The sequence below is a fragment of the Phascolarctos cinereus genome, unplaced genomic scaffold (genome assembly GCF_003287225.1).
Source record: "Phascolarctos cinereus isolate Bilbo 61053 unplaced genomic scaffold, phaCin_HiC Scaffold_4;HRSCAF=312, whole genome shotgun sequence".
Lineage (NCBI taxonomy): Eukaryota > Metazoa > Chordata > Mammalia > Diprotodontia > Phascolarctidae > Phascolarctos > Phascolarctos cinereus.
Window position 1 is genome coordinate 186,010,639 of NW_027555847.1, and position 20,038 is coordinate 186,030,676.

At 37.1% G+C, this 20,038-nt stretch overlaps 1 pseudogene; it reads left to right on the plus strand.

Moving 5' to 3' along the window:
* Positions 1-18,504: 18,504 nt before the first annotated feature.
* On the plus strand, positions 18,505-19,006 carry LOC110203258 (large ribosomal subunit protein uL23 pseudogene; annotated as a pseudogene).
* The last annotated feature ends 1,032 nt before the right edge of the window (positions 19,007-20,038 follow it).

The following is a 20,038-nucleotide window of genomic DNA, read 5'->3' on the forward strand; positions in this document are numbered from 1 at the left end:
GGAACATTCTCTCTCTTCCTCTCCACTCCTAGCTTCCCTAGCTTCCTTCAAGGCTCAGTTATGTAACAAGCCTTTCCTAGTCCTCCTTAATTGTAATAACTTCCCTCTGAGATTAACCCCAATTTGCCCAATATGGATCTTGTTTGCATGTAGTTGTTGGCATACTGTCATCCCCCATCAGACTATGAGCTCCTCAACAGCAGAGACTGTTTTCCCCCCCTCTTTCTTTGTCTCTCCAACACTTAGCACACTGCCTGGAACACAGTAGGAGCTTAATAAATGCTAACTGACTGACTGATTTCTGGCTCTGAGGCTGGCTTTCTAGCTACAGTGCCATGTTAATCTTGGTTAAGTACCAAACAAAATCACAAGAATGAAATAGATAGTTGGACAGGAAAAGACATGTTATTGATGTGAGAATTAACTTGACTAAGTTGTCTGTGTACAGTCAAATCGCTGACTCATCAGAGCAAGGATTGGATTTTTTTTAAATCAAGAAGAAAAAAATAATAAAACAAAGATATACCTTGTTTTCAATCAGAAACAGGAATTGGATAACAAATGACTGCACTGATTATAAAAATTGTATGTAGAAGTTTAACTAACAAACAGCCACAATAATGATAACAAAAAGGGCCTGTCAGCAAATATATGACTTATTTTGTGCAAACTGTGGGAGATGGCTGCCAAAGGCAATACCAACTTAGAATATAATTTTCCATCATCCTTTTTGCAAATGAGTTTATCAGCTTTAACTTCTCGTAAAGCAAAAAAAATGCAATGGAGAGCAAAACCAGTTTTTAAAAATATCTTGGCAAGGTATCCAATTACTCAAAGTCATGCCAAGGGCATTGAAGAAAGAGGGTAACAACAAGAAAAATATGAAAGATATGGGAAAATTATTTATAAGAAACTTTTCTTCTTCAAGGACAGAAGAAAAACCCACTACATGGAGATTCTAAGATCAGAGACCTGGATGGTATAATGAGATGGATAGTGAAAGTCAACAAATCAAAACGCATTTATTCTGTACTATGTGACAAGGACTGGACAGGAATACAAAAGGCAAAAGATGGTCTTTTCTCTCAAGGAGCTCACAGTCTAATGGGGGAGAGAACAAGCAAACAACGATGTACAAAATGTAATATAAGCAGTCTAACCCAGAGGTAATCTTAGAGGAGAGGGAGTAAGATTAAGAAGGGCTGAGAAGAGTTTCTTGAAGAAGGTAGGACTTTGAGACTTGAAGGAAGCCAGGGTAAGTAAGGAGGTAGATGGGAGTAGAGATGGCATTCTTGCCATGGGGAACAGTGAGGGAAAATGCTCAGAGACAGCAGATAGAATATCTTGGGCAAGAAGCAGCAGGAAGACTATTGTCAATGGATCACAGTGTACGTGGAGGGGAGTTAAGTGTAAAAAGAATGGAAGAGTAGGAAGTAGAAAGTTTATGAATGGCTTTAAATGCCAAATAAAAGATTTAATATTCAACCCTGAAAGTAATAGGGAGCCACTGGAGATTATAGAATAGGAAGTGATGTGGTCAGAATCTATGCTCTAGGAAGAACAGTTTGATGGCTGGGTGGAAGATGGACTCAAGTTTCAACTGAATGATATCCGAAGTCAGACTCTGTGCCAAAGGCACAGAGAATTAAGAAGAGAGAGGAAATGAAGTGGAGGCAATGATTGCAGACAGTCTTCTGGAGGAGTGTAGTCCAGAAATGAGAGCTATAATAGCTACTGGGGGACGAACGGATGAAGTGAGTGCTTTTTTTTTTGAAGATGGAGGAAATAAGGGGATATTTGCAGACAGCAGGAAAGCAACCAGAAGAAAGAGGGAGAAGAAGAAAGAGAATGAAGAAAAGAGAGAGTAAGGAAGATAGAGGTAACCATCTGCTAGAGAAGATGGAATGAAATTAAATCACTTGTGCATGTAGGGAGGCTTGGATTTGACAAGGAGAAGGAGTACCTCTTCATGTTACATAGGGGTAAAGGAGATAATAGCAGAAGTCATCAGAGTTATGTGAGATATGGAGAATGGAAAAGAGAGCTCTCAGAGGATGGCCTCAATTTTTTTCAGTGAAATGTGAGACAAGGTTCTCAGCTGAGAGAATAGAGGGTGGTGGTAGAGAGAGGGCCATAGAAGGGATGAAAAGGTTTGGAAAAGTTGCTATGGGGAATGGATAGTAAATGGATTGGGGAAGTATAAAAAAGATCACTGTAGTGATCTAAAGTGATATAAAAAGATCACTGCAGTGAAGGCCCAATTGACATTATGTAACAAATTTGTTGTGGATTCAGTCAGCACATTTCAGTGATTTTTCTCTAGCTTTTTTCAGTAGCATATCAATAGAAGCAAAAGTAGTAAATGGAAGGAGTATCCCAAAGCTCATGTTTGGCAGGAGAAGATCTTTGATAAGAGAAAGGGGCAAGGGACTTGAAAGAAGAGGACAGGGTAGAGTTAAACAGGTCTTCTAAGGGGTCAGTATGGGAAAGGGGAGTATAGCCAGTGCTACACTTCCCAATGATAGCCTGGGAAAGAATTGAGAATTGGAAAAAATGAAAGGCATAGTGAGGCCAGTCACTATGAGTTAGGGGATACAAGGTAGAGGAAGAGGGAGAATGACAACAGATTATGATCAGATAAAGAAATTTCAGATTTCACGAACATAGAAGTGAGTTAAAACAATACCTTTTAACCTACCAATTACACTATTTCCTTTAAAATATATTTTGTGAATTTGGGGATTATCAGCTACAAAACCTTCCCATTTCATGTGTGGCAACTGTTAAAATCAATTTAGCCCAATAGTTTAAAAAATAACTATGTATATTTAATCAAACTGATTTCACTTCCAATATTAATATTTTAAAGTAATCAAAAAGTATTTCTTACCAATAAAATTATTTTGAAATATTTCTTATTTTAACTTTACCTCATATTGGGGGAAAATATTTGCAACAAGTTTCTCTGATAAAGTTCTCAAAGCCAAAGGAATTGATTCAAACGTATAAGACTAAGAGATATTCCCCACTAGATAAAAGGTTAAAAGGATAAAAATAGGCAGTATTCAAAGGAAGAAATCCAAGCTATTATCAACAATCACAGGAAAAACGTTTCAAATAACTAATAACTAGAGAAATGCAAAAGAAAATAACCAAAGTTCCACTTCACACATCATATTGGTAAAGATAACAATGGAGGAAAAGGACAAAATAACTAAACTTTACTCTTTCTGACAAAGGCACCACCATCCTTTCTGTCTCCCAGATTCATACATTTGGCATTATCCTCAACTCTTTATTCTCCTTTATCCGTGAATCCAATCAATTACCAAATCTTACCATTTCTATGTCCACAATGTTTCTCAAATCTGACCCATTCTATTTACAGAACTAACAGCTAAGTTTAGGTCCCACTCACCTTTCACCTAACTTAATGCAATTGCCTCCCAAGTGATTTCCTTGCTTCAAGTCTCCCAAACTCCAGTCTATCCTAGCAAACATACTACTAAATTAAAATCTTCCTAAATGACTTTAACATATGTTAATCAATAGAATAATATTCTCTATTGACTTAAGTATAGAAATAATGGCCATATGTGAATTGTGTATCTATCAGCTCTAGTGCTTCCTATTTTATCTGTCATAAAATATCAGGCCTGTCCATGGCCACACAGAGAGGAAACATCAGAGGTGAGATTTGAAACCAGGTCTCTTGCTATTGCACTAGGCAGTCAGGTGTACGGAGTGCATGGGATGTTCAGGGAGGACTAGCACCTCTGCTGTGAAGGCTTGCCAAGCCCTTTTCAGGGCTGCTCATCCAATTTTGGTGTCTCCCTGCCACCCAGCTCTACCCTGTGACTCCAAGAAGCTGTAGCATGTGCAGCAGCCACACCCTGGTAAAACTGTCTCAGCAGAAAGGCTAACCAAGGTTGAGGGGAACCAACAGGCTGCAACCATATTTAGGAGGATGTCTACCCCAAGCACATGAAGACTTCCCCAGGCAGAAAGGGTGGATGAGAAGAATTTGTTCCAATGGCCTGCAGGCAGCTGAAGCAGGCGCTGTAAAGCACTTAGAGCCTCATCAGACAGGGAAGATGCCAAGGTCATCCACTGTATCCTGGCCCTTCGTTGGCTGTCTTGACTTTTGTCTTGCCATAGGACTTGGATGACTCTGGATGACAACTCCGTGCAACTCTGCCTTACTAAAATCCAATTCATGTGCATATCAGGACATCACCCCGGGACGTCACTGGTCCTCTGGGAACGAAGGATGAACAACAACATAAAACAAAAACTCTTCTGTTCAGCTTTTAAAGTCCTATGTAACTGGCCCCAACATGTCTCTCTAGATTGAATGGACATTACTCTTCCTGAAATAACTCTGAGATCTAGCCCAACTGGCCTTCCCCCTTATCCTTATACACACAACACTCTCAGTGCCATGGCACTGACAGTCTCCGCACAAGTCGAATTTATTCATTCCTTACTTTTGCCACCAAGTCTCTTTCTTCTTTTAAGACACAGTTCAAGCACTATCTTCAGCATGAAGTCTTGGTTGTCTCAACCGCTAGTGTCTTCCTTCCCAAACAATTCTGTATTTATCTACTCTACACACACACATACACCCACACACCCACACACATATTCACCTTATATTTGTTCTGTACAATTTGCATATGCACATGTCTCTCCCATTAGAATGTAAACTTCTTATAAGTAGAGGTGATTTCTATATACCCAGTGCCTAACATTGTGCCCGGTAGAGAACAGATTCTTGTTTTTTAATTGGATGTATGTGTGTATACATGTATGTGTGTATACACACACGTGTGTATATATGCATGCATGCGTGTGCATATACATGTATGCATACATACATAAACGTGTGTGTGTGTGTGTGTGTGTGTGTGTGTGTGTGTGTGTGTGTGTATGTTCACCCTGGCTTGTTTTCATTCATTCATTCATTTAAAAACAGCCAGGGTGAGCATGAAACTATCCAGATTCAGATCTCTTCTATTGAAAAGTATCTCTAGAATGCTCAGCAACACCATGGGATAGTCAAAATACCATTACACTCTTCACATTCTTCCCCACCATGAAGACAATCTCCATATTAGATAGGGTGAAAATCCGTGGTTCTATGGCAGTGACTGCTCATTCAGTAATATCCAATCACAGAGGTTCTTTTTTTTCATCTGAGTTATATGGAAACTCGCTAATCAAGTAAACTTTTATTAGCACTTGATAAAACTAACTTTCCTAAAGTTTAGATGATCTTCGAGGTACCTTATTATCTACAGGTATCTAATTTATTTACACGTGGTGGTTTAGGACAGGTTTGTTGATGTCCTAACAGACACTACTTTTTCTTCAAAAGGGGAAAGTTTTAATCAGATAAAGTAGCAGATAGTATGCTATATTTTAGGTTGGTTAGTGGTTCCTATTTTTACAGTAAAATTCAAAAATGGAAAGTGGGAATTAAGTGATTTTCCCCAACAAGCTGACCTAGCAGTTTGCTGAAAAGGAGGTTAACCCCATCTCCTCTTGGTTAGAACAGCATTAATTATACCACTAGCTAATTCTCTTCTCCCCCCACACACACCCCTTTTCCCCCATTTACAATTCTATTTGCTAACCCTCATAAACAGCAAAATTTTATTGGAGTAAACAGGGTTCCCTTATTGATACCTTTTCTTATAAGCTCTTTGGCTGTGTCTGCTCAGCCTCATAGCTCATTTTAAACCACAAACAAAAGAAGCCAGGAAACTTTTTTTTTCTAGGTAAGACTTTCTCCTTTGCCTTTTGTTTTCAAAAGGAATATAAAGTGGCAAACAAACAAAAAAAACGCATAAACTGCCTTAGTTCACATAGAAAGCAAGCACTAACAGGAAATAATGACTACTCACTATTTTCAGAAAAACTGATAGATTTGCCTCATACAAGCAGGTCCCATTTAGCCCAGATGTGTATTTCTGGTTACAACAATATCTATTCCTGCTCTTCATCAAACAAAATCACAGATAGCAGTGATTTAAATCACAATTTCTTTATTATTTCAGAGAGTAAGCAATAAGCCATTAACCCTCTGGTTAGCTCTTTATTTACTTAAGTGAGTTTATCTTCTAAGTTTGTCCTTTTCTAACCCCAGTTTTCAATCCATTTTGATATGTATAGTTGGCACATGTGCAATTTATTCATAGCTATTGCTTTGGCACCAATATGTACACACATACCTTTTCAGAGATTCACAGAATAGTAAAGGCTGGAATACACCTTAGAAATTGTCTAATCTAATTCCTTTGCAGACACTTACAAGGCACAAACACGGTTTGTGTGCACACGAGTGTAGCAGAGCACTAAGCAAAGAAGAGAGAATAAAGGGAAAAGAACTACTTACTCCATCAGATGCACTCTAAACTCCTGTCATGCTTCAAAGAAAAAGAGACTCCTTTGCGTCAGGACTCTTTTTTCTACTCCCCCCAGCCCTTTATGCAGGAAAAGCTGGTTGCCATTTCTGTAAATTCCAGGACTGTGGACAACGATTTTTAAGCATATGAAACCTAATTAAAGAACAGTGACTTGAACTAGTCTGCTGTTCCTTCATCAATGCCATCTTCAGTATTTAACACAGTTTATATATTAAGGAGATTAGGTGCTATCAAAATTTCATTTTGTCTACCATACAACTCAGACTCTGGTTGTCATTACTAAGCTTTGCATTTGTTTTGTGTGACTTTTTTTCCTTCTGTTTCCCTTTTATTACTGCAAATCCACACACAATCAGGAAACCTTTAGTAATCAGTTCTCCCTTTTGTTCAAAAACAGAGACACGCCCAACACAGGCACACAAAGACTGGAGGCAGCTCAAAGACCAGTTGACATTCCAATTGCTTAATCTGACAATGCTCAGCTCCACGGGCCTGCGGTGATCTCCTCGTCCAGGGCGCAACCTCAATCACACAAAAAGTACAGAAAGCGTGTAAAATAAAGTCAAGTTTCTAGGGTTTTACCTCTGAAGGACAATGTTCCTACCCTATAAAAGACTGTTTTATTTCTTCCAAAACAGCGTAACAAACCTTATCCACTGTCTGAACAGCAGTGGGTGACTCTGGGTGTTATTTCTTCCCCTGAATCCCCACATATCATCAGCCTCTTAATGAACTTAAAGTAAGTCTAATTCAACTTCTCTTTCCTGCTCCTTGTTCCCTTCTCCCACCTCTCAATTAGTGTGATGTGCTGGTGCTAGTGACAGCAGGATGTTTCCACTGAGACTAATCTCATATCAATAAGAGCTTTCAGCATTACTCAGATCAGAGTACTCTGTGTCTTAATACCACTTGGTTGACCTTCTCCAGGGACCAAAGAACATTCCCTAAGTAGATGCTATTTACAGAATGCTGTAATAAAACTTCTTTATTGGCTATATGGCTTAGTGTGATGAGGGTTTGTTTTCCAAGGTTTTAACAAAACAGCACAATAAACAATATTCAACCAGCCACATGAAATGACAAAAGGCATAGAGATATGAAAACACACAAAATTTTATGTAAATTAATATGGAGAATCATTGCATATTAGTATTGTACAATATTTCTTGTGTACCTTTATTTTTTTTTTAATGATTGCATATGAAATTCCAGAGAGCCACCAGTCCTAGGACACCTCTGAGTGAGTTACATCTGGTTCAAGTTGTGTCTCCCACATAATAAATGTGTGACTATGGACAAATCTCAAAACCTCTCACCCTCTTAGGTTACAGATGAGTTATTTATCTGCATCTGTGAAGGGAGTTTTCACATTAGGAATTTCACTTTGTCAATGAAGCAAAAACAATTAAATCCCAGGATAACACGAGATTTAACATACCAGCTCTGGGAGTGCTGACAGTCTTTAGAGTTTTTTCTAAAGACTCAGGACAAAGCACTTGCTTTTTCTGTTCCATGTAATTTTTTTGGTAACAGACTGAGTACCACTTATTTTGCAGGAGTACTATCAGAGCCTTTAAATGTTGTACAATCATTTGAGGACTTCAGTTATCTGTCATTAGAAGACCAGAAGTGGATGAAGGTCAACAGGAAGAGGTCTTCCACGATCTTCTAACCTAATTTACTGTTAGCCCTTTATGCCATATCCTGATACTCCATCAATAATGTAGTCAGGGATTATAATCCAATTACATAATATATGCATATGTGTGTATATATCAACATACCTATATAGATATACATACACATATAAATATATGCACATATATATGCAGATATATATAGATATATATATTTATATAATTCTAATATAAAATATTTTTGGTGTGTGCCACCACTGCCTAGCACTCACTAAATGCTTCTTGATTTGAATGGTGTAAAAGACCTAAGAAATAACTTTCAGCATTCTCCTTTTCTTTCCATACCTACTCAAAAGAATATCACTAAAGAGATTACTTTCCCTAAAGAAACATATGGGAATTTATCAAAAAATGGTTTGTAATTTACATAAGATTGTTCAGCAACACTTTTGCAAAAACATAATTAAGATATTAACCAAGCCCTACCAACACATAACAAGGTCTCTTTAGAGACAGATATCAGATTTCCTTTGTCAGATTAAATGTTTATTTAAGAAGCCCAACTCAACTAACTGGGGGCTACAAAGAAATACAATTAAGAGATAATTTTCAAAAATTTCCCAGCAATATTTCTAGATTTTTCCAACTTATTCAAAAGTATTTTATTAAGGAAGCAACCCTCCTTCTTTAAGAAACAAACTAGTTGCATGAGAAATTAAGTCTTAATCTCACCTCTCTGTCCTGGAAGAAACAAGGGCAAAGAGGTATATATAGACATGATGCTTCCTGAAAACTACTAAACCATACTGATTAACAGGAGAAAAATAAAATAGTGTTTCAGAGGCTGAATAGGTGTTAGCAGAAATAATGAACCAAATACAAAAAACATTATCCAAGGATCTTTATATTACTTAATGTTAAATCACCATATTTAATTTTTTTTTAAAAGCCTCCTTTCACCTTCTTCCCTATTTTCTTTCCTTTCTACTTGTCTTTAAAGTGTGTTAGGGAGCTTGGTGAAAGAATTTCTTGAAATGAAAGATTTTGTTTAGTGCTCACAACTCTGTGTAACAACTACTCAGAATTACAGTTTCACTTGCTAAAGACATTAAAAGGAAACAAAACATATCAAAAACATTTGTTTGGAGTTTTGAAAATATTTGGTGGTCACTTTAGGATTATAGTTACAACAAGATAGGCAGATATGCGGAGTTAAAAGAGAGAGCTGATGAGCAGCAAAAATATATTTTTCCATGAGAGAAAAGGGAGGGAGACCAAATTAAGCAAACTAAGATTAATTTCATGATTTTTTTTCTCTGCCACATCTCCACTAAACTTTTAAATAAACAAGAAAAATGTCTTTGGCAGTTTGTAACCTAATAGACCCTAATTTAAGTGAAGGATATTTGGATATTTTACAAAAGATATTTGATTTGGGGATGTTCTAAAACTTATTTAAATTAAATCAATTCAAGAATAGAATAATCAAGAAATAGAGGAAAACTCAAACTATACAGATTACTGAATGATGAAGCATTGTAGTAAATTTCCCCAAAATGGAACATATGACATAGATGATTTTTTGGCATCAAGGCAGCAATGATCTCCTTCCGTCTGTAAAAAAGGTAGGCATCTCAAGTACCAATTTAGGCTCTGCTTCCATTCTCTCAGTTAATCATTCTCTTCTATCTTATACTGGATCCATTCCTCACCCTCATTCTTCAAATACTTAAAACATGTTACAGAGAGAAAAAGATGGGACCAAGTTGGCAGAGTAGAGGATTACAGCCTACAATGAATGCAGCTCTCCCAATATTCTCCTCTAAATACCTTCAAAATAGTGCCCTAAATTGAATTATGGAACAGCATAGCAAACAAAAATTCAAAATGAGAGACATTTTTCCAGCCCAAGACAAATTAGGAGGTCAGAAAATGAGGTCTGTGGTTCTGGGGTGGGGACTAGCTAAGAGCCCATGCAGCAGTAACACCAACAACAGATGGAACAGAAGCAAGAGCAGCTTCAGGAGCTCTCAGCCCAAAGAGATTTACAAAGGACCTCTTTATCGGCATTGGATGCAGGAACAGGAGCTCTTTGGTAACACTATTACCTATAAGTTCTATGTCACAGTTACAGGGTAGAATGGAGCAATTGCAGCTGCAAGGGAGCAAGGTCCCTGCTCCCTTGAGATCACAAGTGCTCCTTTCTATCCTATCCCAGCAAGGAGCTCTTACAGTCATAAGGAGTAGGGTGGAGAGGAGCACTTGTGGTCTCAAGAGAGCAGGGGTCTTGGTCACAGTTCTAGGGCAAAGAGGAGTACCAGTAGCTACAGAGAAGTAGGGGACCTTGCTGAGTAAGGACTAGAGCATAGACCAGGAGAGTGGTGACCACAACTCTCTGGGGATCACATTTGGAAGCACTGAAAACTTCCAAACCCCCAACTGACTGTGAAAACATCAGGGCAAAAAAGCCTGAAGCTTTCGACAGTGCCCCAGTCCAAGGTGAGCAGTGTCTAATTTTCACATAAAGTTCGAAGTAAAAAAAAAAAATAGGCTGGGAAAATAACAAAACAACAATAAAAAAAGAACCTGATCATAAAAAGTTACTATGGTGACAAGGAAGACAAAGACAAACTCACAAGAAGACAATGATGTGAAAACAGCTACAAAGTCTGAAAGAAAAATTTAAACTGGAAACAAGCCCAATGATAATTCCTGGAAGAGCTAAACCAAAGAGCCAAAAATAGGTTTTTAAAAATCAAATAAGAATATAAAGAAAAAATTAAGAAAAGAAATGAGAGCAAAGCAAGACAACTGTGAAAAGAGAATTAATAACTTGTTAAAAGAAGCACAAAAAATACTGAAGAAAATGACATCTTTAAAAACAAAATTGGCAAAATGGCAAAAGAAGTACAAAACCTCACTGAAGAAAAGAGCTCCTTAAAAAAGCAGAATTGGTGAGTGGAAAAAGAGGTACAAAAGCTCACTGAGGAAAATAATTCCTTAAAAATCAGAATTCAGTAAGTGGAAGCTAGTGACACTAAGACACATCAAGAAGCAATAAAGTTAAAAGAATGAAAAAAAAATAGAAGACAATGTGAAGTCTCATCAGAAAAAAAAAACAACCTGAAAAACAGACAAAGAGAGATAATTTAAGAAATATTGGACTACCTGAAAACCATAATCAAAGAAGAACTTAGAAAAGGACCCAAATGTACAAAAGGATTTATAGCAGCTCTTTTTGTAGTGGCAAAGAATTGGAAATTGAGGGAATGCCCATCAATTTGGAGAATGGCTGAACAAATTGTGGTATATGATTTTGATGGAATACTATTGTGCTATAAGACATGACAAGCAGGACGCTTTCAGAAAAACCTGAGAAGACTTACATGAACTGATGCAAAGTGAAATGAGGAAAACCAGGAGAACATTGTATACACTAATATTGTAATGATGATCAACTGTGAAAGACTGAGCTACTCTCATCAATACAATGATTCAAGATAATTCTCAAGGACTTAAGCTAAAAAAAATGTTATTTACCTCCAGAGAGAGAACTGATTAAATAATACAATTTCCAAAACAAAAATATGCTGTAAGTGTGTTCAGACTGATTGGCCCTTATTGTTTAAGTTTCCAGTATATTGACTCTGCCCTCCACCAGTCAGAAAATGAAGAGAATTCTATGGTTCCAGGTCAGAATAAGTTTTAAGCTTTTATTAGTGTATTAATTATGTTATTGAAAAAAAAACTTTATCTGGATAGCTATAAATATATAGTTTATGTATTTGTGAAATAAAGTTGTTTTCTAAGTCATAAAATATTTTCCACCCCTGATTCTTACAACCACCTTTTGTTAGGAGTAAAGCAGCTTTTATTGGAGCAATCTGCATTTTACAGAAGTTGAAACTAGGTTTTAGTACTAGAGGTTTTAGTACTAGAAACCAGGCATATGATTATTAATTAAGCAGCCAATGCCTACTACGTGCTAAGCAATTTTCTAGGTACTAGAGATACAAGGACAAAAATGAAACCATTCCTGCCTGAATAGAAAACTAATCTAGTTTTCCAGTGCTCAGAAAACAGGGATAAAATGTAATTCTGGAAGCTGCAAAAGGCTTTACCAGAATACCTGGGTTTTAGCCCAAAGTTACTTAAATGTTTAACACTAGGCTTATTTCCACCACTGTAAAAATAAAAGATAATCCCAATATCATTTTCTTGTCCAATCAAAGGGTTGTTGGAAGGATTACAAATGTTAAATACTTTTTAGCATGTAAAATTTCACAAACAAATGAACGGTTGAACAGTTGCCCATTTTGCAGTAACATTATTAGTACATGAATTCAAATCCACAATAACTTAGTAAAAACTGGCTCTAACACTATGGCCTATCAGAAAACAGTTGCTCAGCAGGCTCTGGGGTGACAGCATACCAAAAATACTATTCAAAGAATCTCTCTCAGTGACCTCCACAGAACTTTCTGGGCCAGCACTTTCAGCAGCAGCCCTACCAGATCTGCGTCACTTTCCACAATTTCCAACACACACATACTTAGAGCCACCATGGATGGACAAGGAAAGATACTGAGGTTTGACTTGGAGGGGTCCCCTATAAATCATTGCATATCAGATAAGAAACTTAGTTCTCAATGAAAGATGGGGGGGTGGGAAGGAGAATTGATATTATCATTGTAAATTACAATTATAAAAATCTTGAGTTAAAGACAGCAGGGACAAGAATTACAACTGAGCTCTCCAACACAAAGATCTATAAAAAGCACCAGACCCAGTCCTGATCATGAAATAAAAAAAAAAACAAACTCATTGAACCATGTATCCAGTGTAGATCTGCACAGGGAAACAGACAGAGAGGTCTCAGCACTGGGGATGTGCACAGCACTCCAGCCCTCAGGAACTGAAAGGACAGAGGCAGAGATTAAGACCAATATAGAAAGACCCCAGTGTCGTACAGGCTACAGTAACAGCGCCAACTAAGAAATTCTGTTGTTCACTACTAAGTCTGATACCATGGGTCCAGGGTGGATTCAGGAGGGGACCTGTGCCAAGGGGTGATGTTACAGACTAAGTAACAGCTGTGGGCCCTATACTGTGTACTGAATGAGGGATAAGTTCAGAAGCCAACAATAACAATATGGCTCTGACCCTATTTGCTGAGTGGGGTATCAATTCAGACTCTAGCCCAGTCTGAAGCTTGCAGTGGAATACCTAGGTGATGAATCTCTAACCAAAAAGAAGCCTGAAGATCTATAACTCTGAACCAACACAGCTTTCCAGACTGATAATAGTGGCTGAGTCTAGCATCAATCTACTGGCACTCTGACAAGTGTTAAGCCCAGAAATGAGTTGCTCAGACCCAAACTCAGGTCAGTAACTTACAGAGCTTAGAAGAGGAAGGCAATGACCAGATCTTGCCCTGGTTCAGACTACTCTGAGAAGGCTGAAAGCTTGCAGGTTCCCCCACCTCAACTGTATTTGTAAAGCTAAGTTGTTTTACAAGAGGTTAGAATAACAAAATATTCAATACTTCCAAGAAAGCAACACTGAGACCCAAGAAGACAAAAAGTCAGCCTAGACATTCTCCTCTGATGTGTGTAAAGCATGACCCTGATACAAAGTCCAAAGTCAGGAAATTATCTGGAAAAAATAAGCAAACAAAAAAAAAGAATAAGCAACAAACAAAAAAAATCCCACCTAATCAAAGCCTCAAAGAAAAACAGCTTGAGAAGTTCAATTAGAATTTCTAGAAGAGATGATGTAAGAGATTTTTTTAAGCTAAAAAGTAAGTTTAAATATCAAGTGAGAATACTAGAGGAAACATGGGAAAGTAAATGAGAACTAGTTAAGAAATATCTGGAAAGAAAATTTAACAGATTGGAACATAAGGCACAAAAACTTACCTAAGAATTAAACATCTTGAAGATTACAAATGACCAATAAAAAAGCTCCATAAGACAAGAAGAAACACTAAAACAAAGTCAAAAGACTTAAACATATTAGAAGAAAACATAGATCTTATAACAAGAACTGATGTGGAAAATAAATTGATGAGAGATTATTTAATAAGAGAAATGATTATTAATAACCAATGATTTGGGGAGATCCAGAGTTCCCCTTTTTCTCTATCTTCACTTCAAGACCTCAATCTCTGCAGGTCAGCTAAACTTCTCCTCTACCTGACCCAACCCAACCTTATACAGAATCTCTAGTTTAAGGAGAATTCTATTCAACTAAGCTTGGGTGAAGACAGACCCTTTTGTCTAAATTGCCCAAGGCTAGGGGTGGTCTGGGTATAAAAGTCTCTTAGTCCAAGGGTGACACGGCCCCTCATTGTAAAATTTGTTCTCTCATTAATTAACTAATCAGGGTTGATTCCCACTCTGGGAAACACCAACTCTTTGAAATAGTCAACAATCAATAAGAATTTATCTTCTACTGTTTGCCAGGTGCCATGGTGAGAACATTTTGGAGCTACAAAGACACAAGTGAAACAATTTCTGACCTCAAGGAACTAATATTCTCTTATAAGAAACAGCATATACACATAAATACAAAAGATATACGACTAAAAAAATACACAATTATTTTCAGGGAGCCCTGAGAGCTGGGGTGGGGAGCAAAAGAAGGCTTTCTTTAGGAGGTAGCACTTGAGTTGAATTAATTCTTACTGATTGTTGACTGATTGATGGCAGTGTTTCCTCATAGAAAGTGATGGTCTACTCTCTCCATACTCATCTCTTCCTCTTGACTTCCCTGGCTTTCTCTCATCTTCTGAAAAAACTTTCTCCAGTCCTTAATCTGTCTCTTGCCTCTTAGACCACACTCAATTTATCCTGCGGAAGATCTTGTTTGTACATAACTGTTTGCATGTGGTCTCCCCCCATTAGACTGTGAGCTCCTGGAGGGCAGCCTTTTTTTTTTTCCTTTGTATCCCCAGCACTTAGCACAGTGCTTGGCACATAGTAAGAGCTTAATAAATGCTAGCTGACTGACAAAAAATAAATAAATAAGGTGAGGGTCTAGATTACATGTACCTATCCAGATTTAACATACCATGATACTAAATGGTGAGTCTTAGATAGGAGTCAGGCCTCTAGTCCTGTTTCTCTTCCTTTTGGTTTGCATATATAAGATATTTGCACAATTTGAGAGCTGGAACAAATCTTAAGAGATTAAACCCAAGCCTCATTTTCCAGGTGAGATAACTTAAGTCCAAAGGACCAGAGTGACTTGCCCAAAGTGATACAGCCAAGTGCCAGAGCAACAATTATAGCTCAAACCTCTCAATTGCTAGTCCGCTCCTTTTCTGACTATACCACACTGTCTCCCAGGTCATTGATCTTTGTTCTTCCCCCACTCCTTATTTTATTCCTCTGGCAACCTTATAGACATTTATTAAGGCATTATTTTCATTCCAAAAAGCAGATAAGGACACACGCAGAATAGGCAGGAGTGGAACTTGGCCTTTAAACTTCTCCAATAGTCTAGCTCCTAGAACAGTATGTCTAATTTTAGCTAAAACTGGACATGTTTATTTAGCCACGTAGAAAAATCTTGCATAAATACTTCAGAAATAGCTGCTAATAATTAGGGCTCCAAATGTGCTTCCAGTTCTCAAATCTCATTGACTTTCCATCTACATGTAAATCAGTGGTAACCTGCTTCTCTATCCCTCCTACTGAAGGACAGAAAATTTAAGCCTAAAACAAATGTACTGGTTTCCTCCATGAGAAGATTTCAATGGACACTAAAAAAGCACCAAAAAAAAGAACAGAAAAACAATTTTCTTAAAGACTCACCTTGATTTCCCCTATTTCTCCTTGATTTCCTGTATGTTTTAGGCACTTCTCTATTTTTATAGCTTCATTAATTCTATTTTTAAAGGCCAAATAGGAAAGATCCTTTTGAAAAGTGTTTTATATTAACCTATCCAACAAGTTTTCCCCTACACCCTGAATATTTCTCCCAAGCCCAGATTAAGAGTAAGGTAATTGTTACTTTCTTTGATATATTAGGATGCAGATAGCTATTCTGGCTGACCTATTTGTATTGTCGGCTTTAGCAGGCTTAGATGATTCAACAGCAGAGATACTATACACAATCTTTTCCTGTGACACCATATTTTGATCAGAACACATCAGTCCATATTGTTTTACAGGTATAAACAAGAAAACTGAAGAGCCAGCAAAAGGATGTTGGCATCTACACACACTGCTGAACAAGTCAAGTGACTTCCAAAAATGTTATCTCAGCTTATTTTCTTTCTCTTAGTCACATTTCAGAAGAGGCAGGATTTCAAAGGCATGGTCCTCTCTCGATTAATCATCTGCTTATTATAAGACACTCAGATGAATTTTTTTGGGGGGGGGGATTTTTAACCTCCTTTTTTCTAATCAGAGTAATCAGATCTGATATATTAAGTTCACTAAGACTACTCATCCCAGAACTCCGCATTAACAGAAGGGTAAATCAGTGCGGGAAATGCAGAAACAAAGACAGAGTTGGGGATGCTAAAATATTAGGCCCTTCACAGCATGCTGAGATTTTTCAGAAAAATGGCTCCATCCAGGACTTGTAAGGCACCAAAACACATACCCAAGTAACTTGTCTACAATTTTTTCCTATTTCTTTTAAAATTAGCAACACCAAGCATTAATATGAAGCTATGTTCTCCTTATCACGTAAAACTGCTAAGCATAATAAGACAGAGTTCCTGTTCTTCAGGAGCTAGCTGGGGAGACATTCAACAATTAATACCAATCATAAAGCTATGTTGTGAAGTTTTGTGATACAGATGCAAAGTGATAGGAATTCAAAGGAAAAGGATCACAGAGCAACATCTTGAGCTGAAAGGGACCTTTAGAGGCAATCTGGTCCAACTCCTTCATTTTAAACATGAAGTAATTTTGGCTGAGACTGGTGAAGATACCACTAAATACAAGAAACAAAAAGTGCCATACCAGAGATATGCCACAATCTGTGAGGATCAGACCATAAATGCTCTAGGAGTTTAGAGAAAGGGAGGCTAGAATAGACAGAAAACGCTTTTTGAAAATGACTGGACTTTGGTTGGGCAGGTGAAAGAAAGGAGACAGAATTCTGACGAAAGGGTAACAATATAGGCAAAGGTATGAGTATAGCATGCATATAGAATGAAACTGATAGAGCCAGAAGTGTGTAGTAGAAAATATTGAGATATCTGGTTGGTCAGAGAAGTCCCTATTAGGCAAAAAAGAATCTATTTCTAGCCAAGGTAAAAATGAAGATAGTTTCTATGAAGGCAGCAGACAACAGTCTTGTAAAATAGTATCATAATCATTAAATCTATAAGTGCCCTGAGAGCATAGTCATATCTGTTTCCCCCGAATTTACCACAATGGAGTGTACAAAGTAGAAATTTATTTTAAAAAAAAAAAAGAAATTTATCAAATTTTTAAAAATTTAACCATAATTCATATAAGCAGCAATGGAAAAGGGATGAAGTTTTAGGTGCTGGAGAAAAGACTGATGGCACAACCATGCATTAGTTTTTAGGAATTTAAACAATATTGAAAACTATGCTTCACCTAGAACCTAAACAGCTAAGCTCAAGTGTCTATTGCATACTCCCTACAATGAAAATAAACTGTTGGTCATAATGACGGCTCTTTGGCAATGCAATATCTAAACAATCTAAAAAAGTTCAAAGTAGGCTCATCACAAATTACTGTATTGTAATTCTCTGAAAACAGAAAGTCCTTGAAATTACATATACAGCAATTATTATTTCATCACAATATCCAATTAACCTTAACTCCCTATTCTACAATAATTTTGGATAAATGAGGGTAACGGCAGGTTTAAAATATAAGGATATTTTAGTATCTATAAATAAATTGTATGACATTATAAGGCAAAGATAGGGAAGAAACACCCGTTCTCATTCTTTCTAACCACATTTTCATAGGTTTGTCAATGATACTTTCTTTTCCTTTGCCTGGGGCAATCTGCTAGTCGCCAAGGAACTGAGCCACTTAATATTCCTTTTAAAATCCGCATTAAAAATTTGCTTTTTCATGAAACTCTTCTTTGACTTAAATCTTGGTATAAAAAGTCAAGGGTTTTTTTGTACAAAAAGGGATATTGAAAACTGAAACTTCTGTTATTCCCATGCAAACTTGCCATTTCTCCCCTGGGGCCTCTGAAGCTTACTGATGACTCTTCCTAGATTGTCGTGCAAACTCTTCAGATGAATCCATCTCATGTTCTGCTAAATGTCTTTTTCCTTTTGTCATTGGCTTTTAGCAAATGTTAATAATAAATATTCATCTTAAACATATGTGGTGTTAGTAGCAGCGCTTACTGACACCCAGGAGATATGAGGCTCCAAAACCTGTGGAAGAAGAGACTACTTTGAAAAAGACTGGGGCCTTTCCCCCAAGATGGCGCCAAAAGCGAAGAAGGAAGCCGGTTGTCCCCCCCAAGACAGAAGCTAAGTCCCAGGCCTTAAAAGCCAAGAAGGCGGTGCTGAAGGGTGTTCACAGCCACAAAAAGAAGAAGATTCGAACGTCTCCCACATTCCAGGGACCCAAGACACTAAGACTTGGACGGCAGCCCAAATGCCCCAGGAAAAGTGCCCCTCGGAGGAACAAGCTTGACCACTATGCCGTCATTAAGTTTCCCTTGACCACTAAGTCCGCTATGAAGAAGACTGAGGACAACAACACACTGGTTTTCATTGTGGACATCAAGGCCAACAAGCATCAGATCAAGCAGGCCGTCAAGAAGCTCTATGACATTGACATAGCTAAGGTCAACATGCTGATTCGGCCTGATGGAGAGAAGAAAGCCTATGTCTGACTTGCTCCAGACTATGATGCTTTAGATGTTGCTAACAAAATTGGAATCATCTAAACTGTGTCCAGCCGTCCCATTCCACCTACAATAAAAAAGTTTTCCAGTAAAAAAAAAAAAAGACTGGGAATAAATAAGACTAATTACCTTAGTGAGTCTTCTTCAGAAAGTTTTTCCCCCTTTTAAATATAACTTTATTTTTTTCAGTAACAAGTATTTTTTTTCAATCCGTCCCCCTTACTACCTCTTCCTATTGAACAAAAAAAAAAAATCTAAAAAACCAATCCCTTAATAAATTTAGGTACATAGTATACCAAAACCAAAATCCCACATTAGCCATGTCCAAAAATGTATCTCTTTCTGCATTGTAAATTCATCTCCTTTCTGACAAAGAAATGGAATGTATCATCTTTACTCTTTCTGACTCCTGTTTTATCATTAAATTGATCAAAGTTCTAAAGTCTTTCAAAATTGTTTTTCTTTATGATGTTCTACTTCTGTTCACTTTGCCCTGCCTAAGTGTATACAGTTTCCTCTGAAATCGACCACTTCATTATTTCTTATGGCACAATAAAATTCCATTATGTTTAAATATCACAATATGTTTACCTATTCCCCAACAGGAGGATATACCTTGGTTTCCAAACTTTTTCTACCACAAAAAGTTCCCATAAATATTTTGATACATAAAGGTCCTTTTCCTCTTTCTTTGATACACACAGTTCAGTAACTTTCCAACTGTTCTCTACAATGGCTGGACTAATTTACACTTCCACCAATAACACATTTGTGATGTCCAGAGAAGCCAAGGGACACTGTATCCTTGTTGTATATCCTTGTTATGTTAGGACAAAGTAAACTTTCTTTTTTTAACTGTTCAATGATTTGGGAGTACCTAATTTTTCCTATCATTTAATTTCAACTAAATCTGTCTATAACTATTGAGTTAGTAAATATTTGTTTTATTAGTGTTTTATTTTATTTATTTATTATCATTGATTTTATCATTATTATTAGTTTTTATTAGTTTATTTTATTAGTTTTGCTGTTGAAAAATTAGCACATAATTTATCAGTTAAATTGTCTTTTTGCTTTAACTTCATTAATTTCTTCTTTAATTTT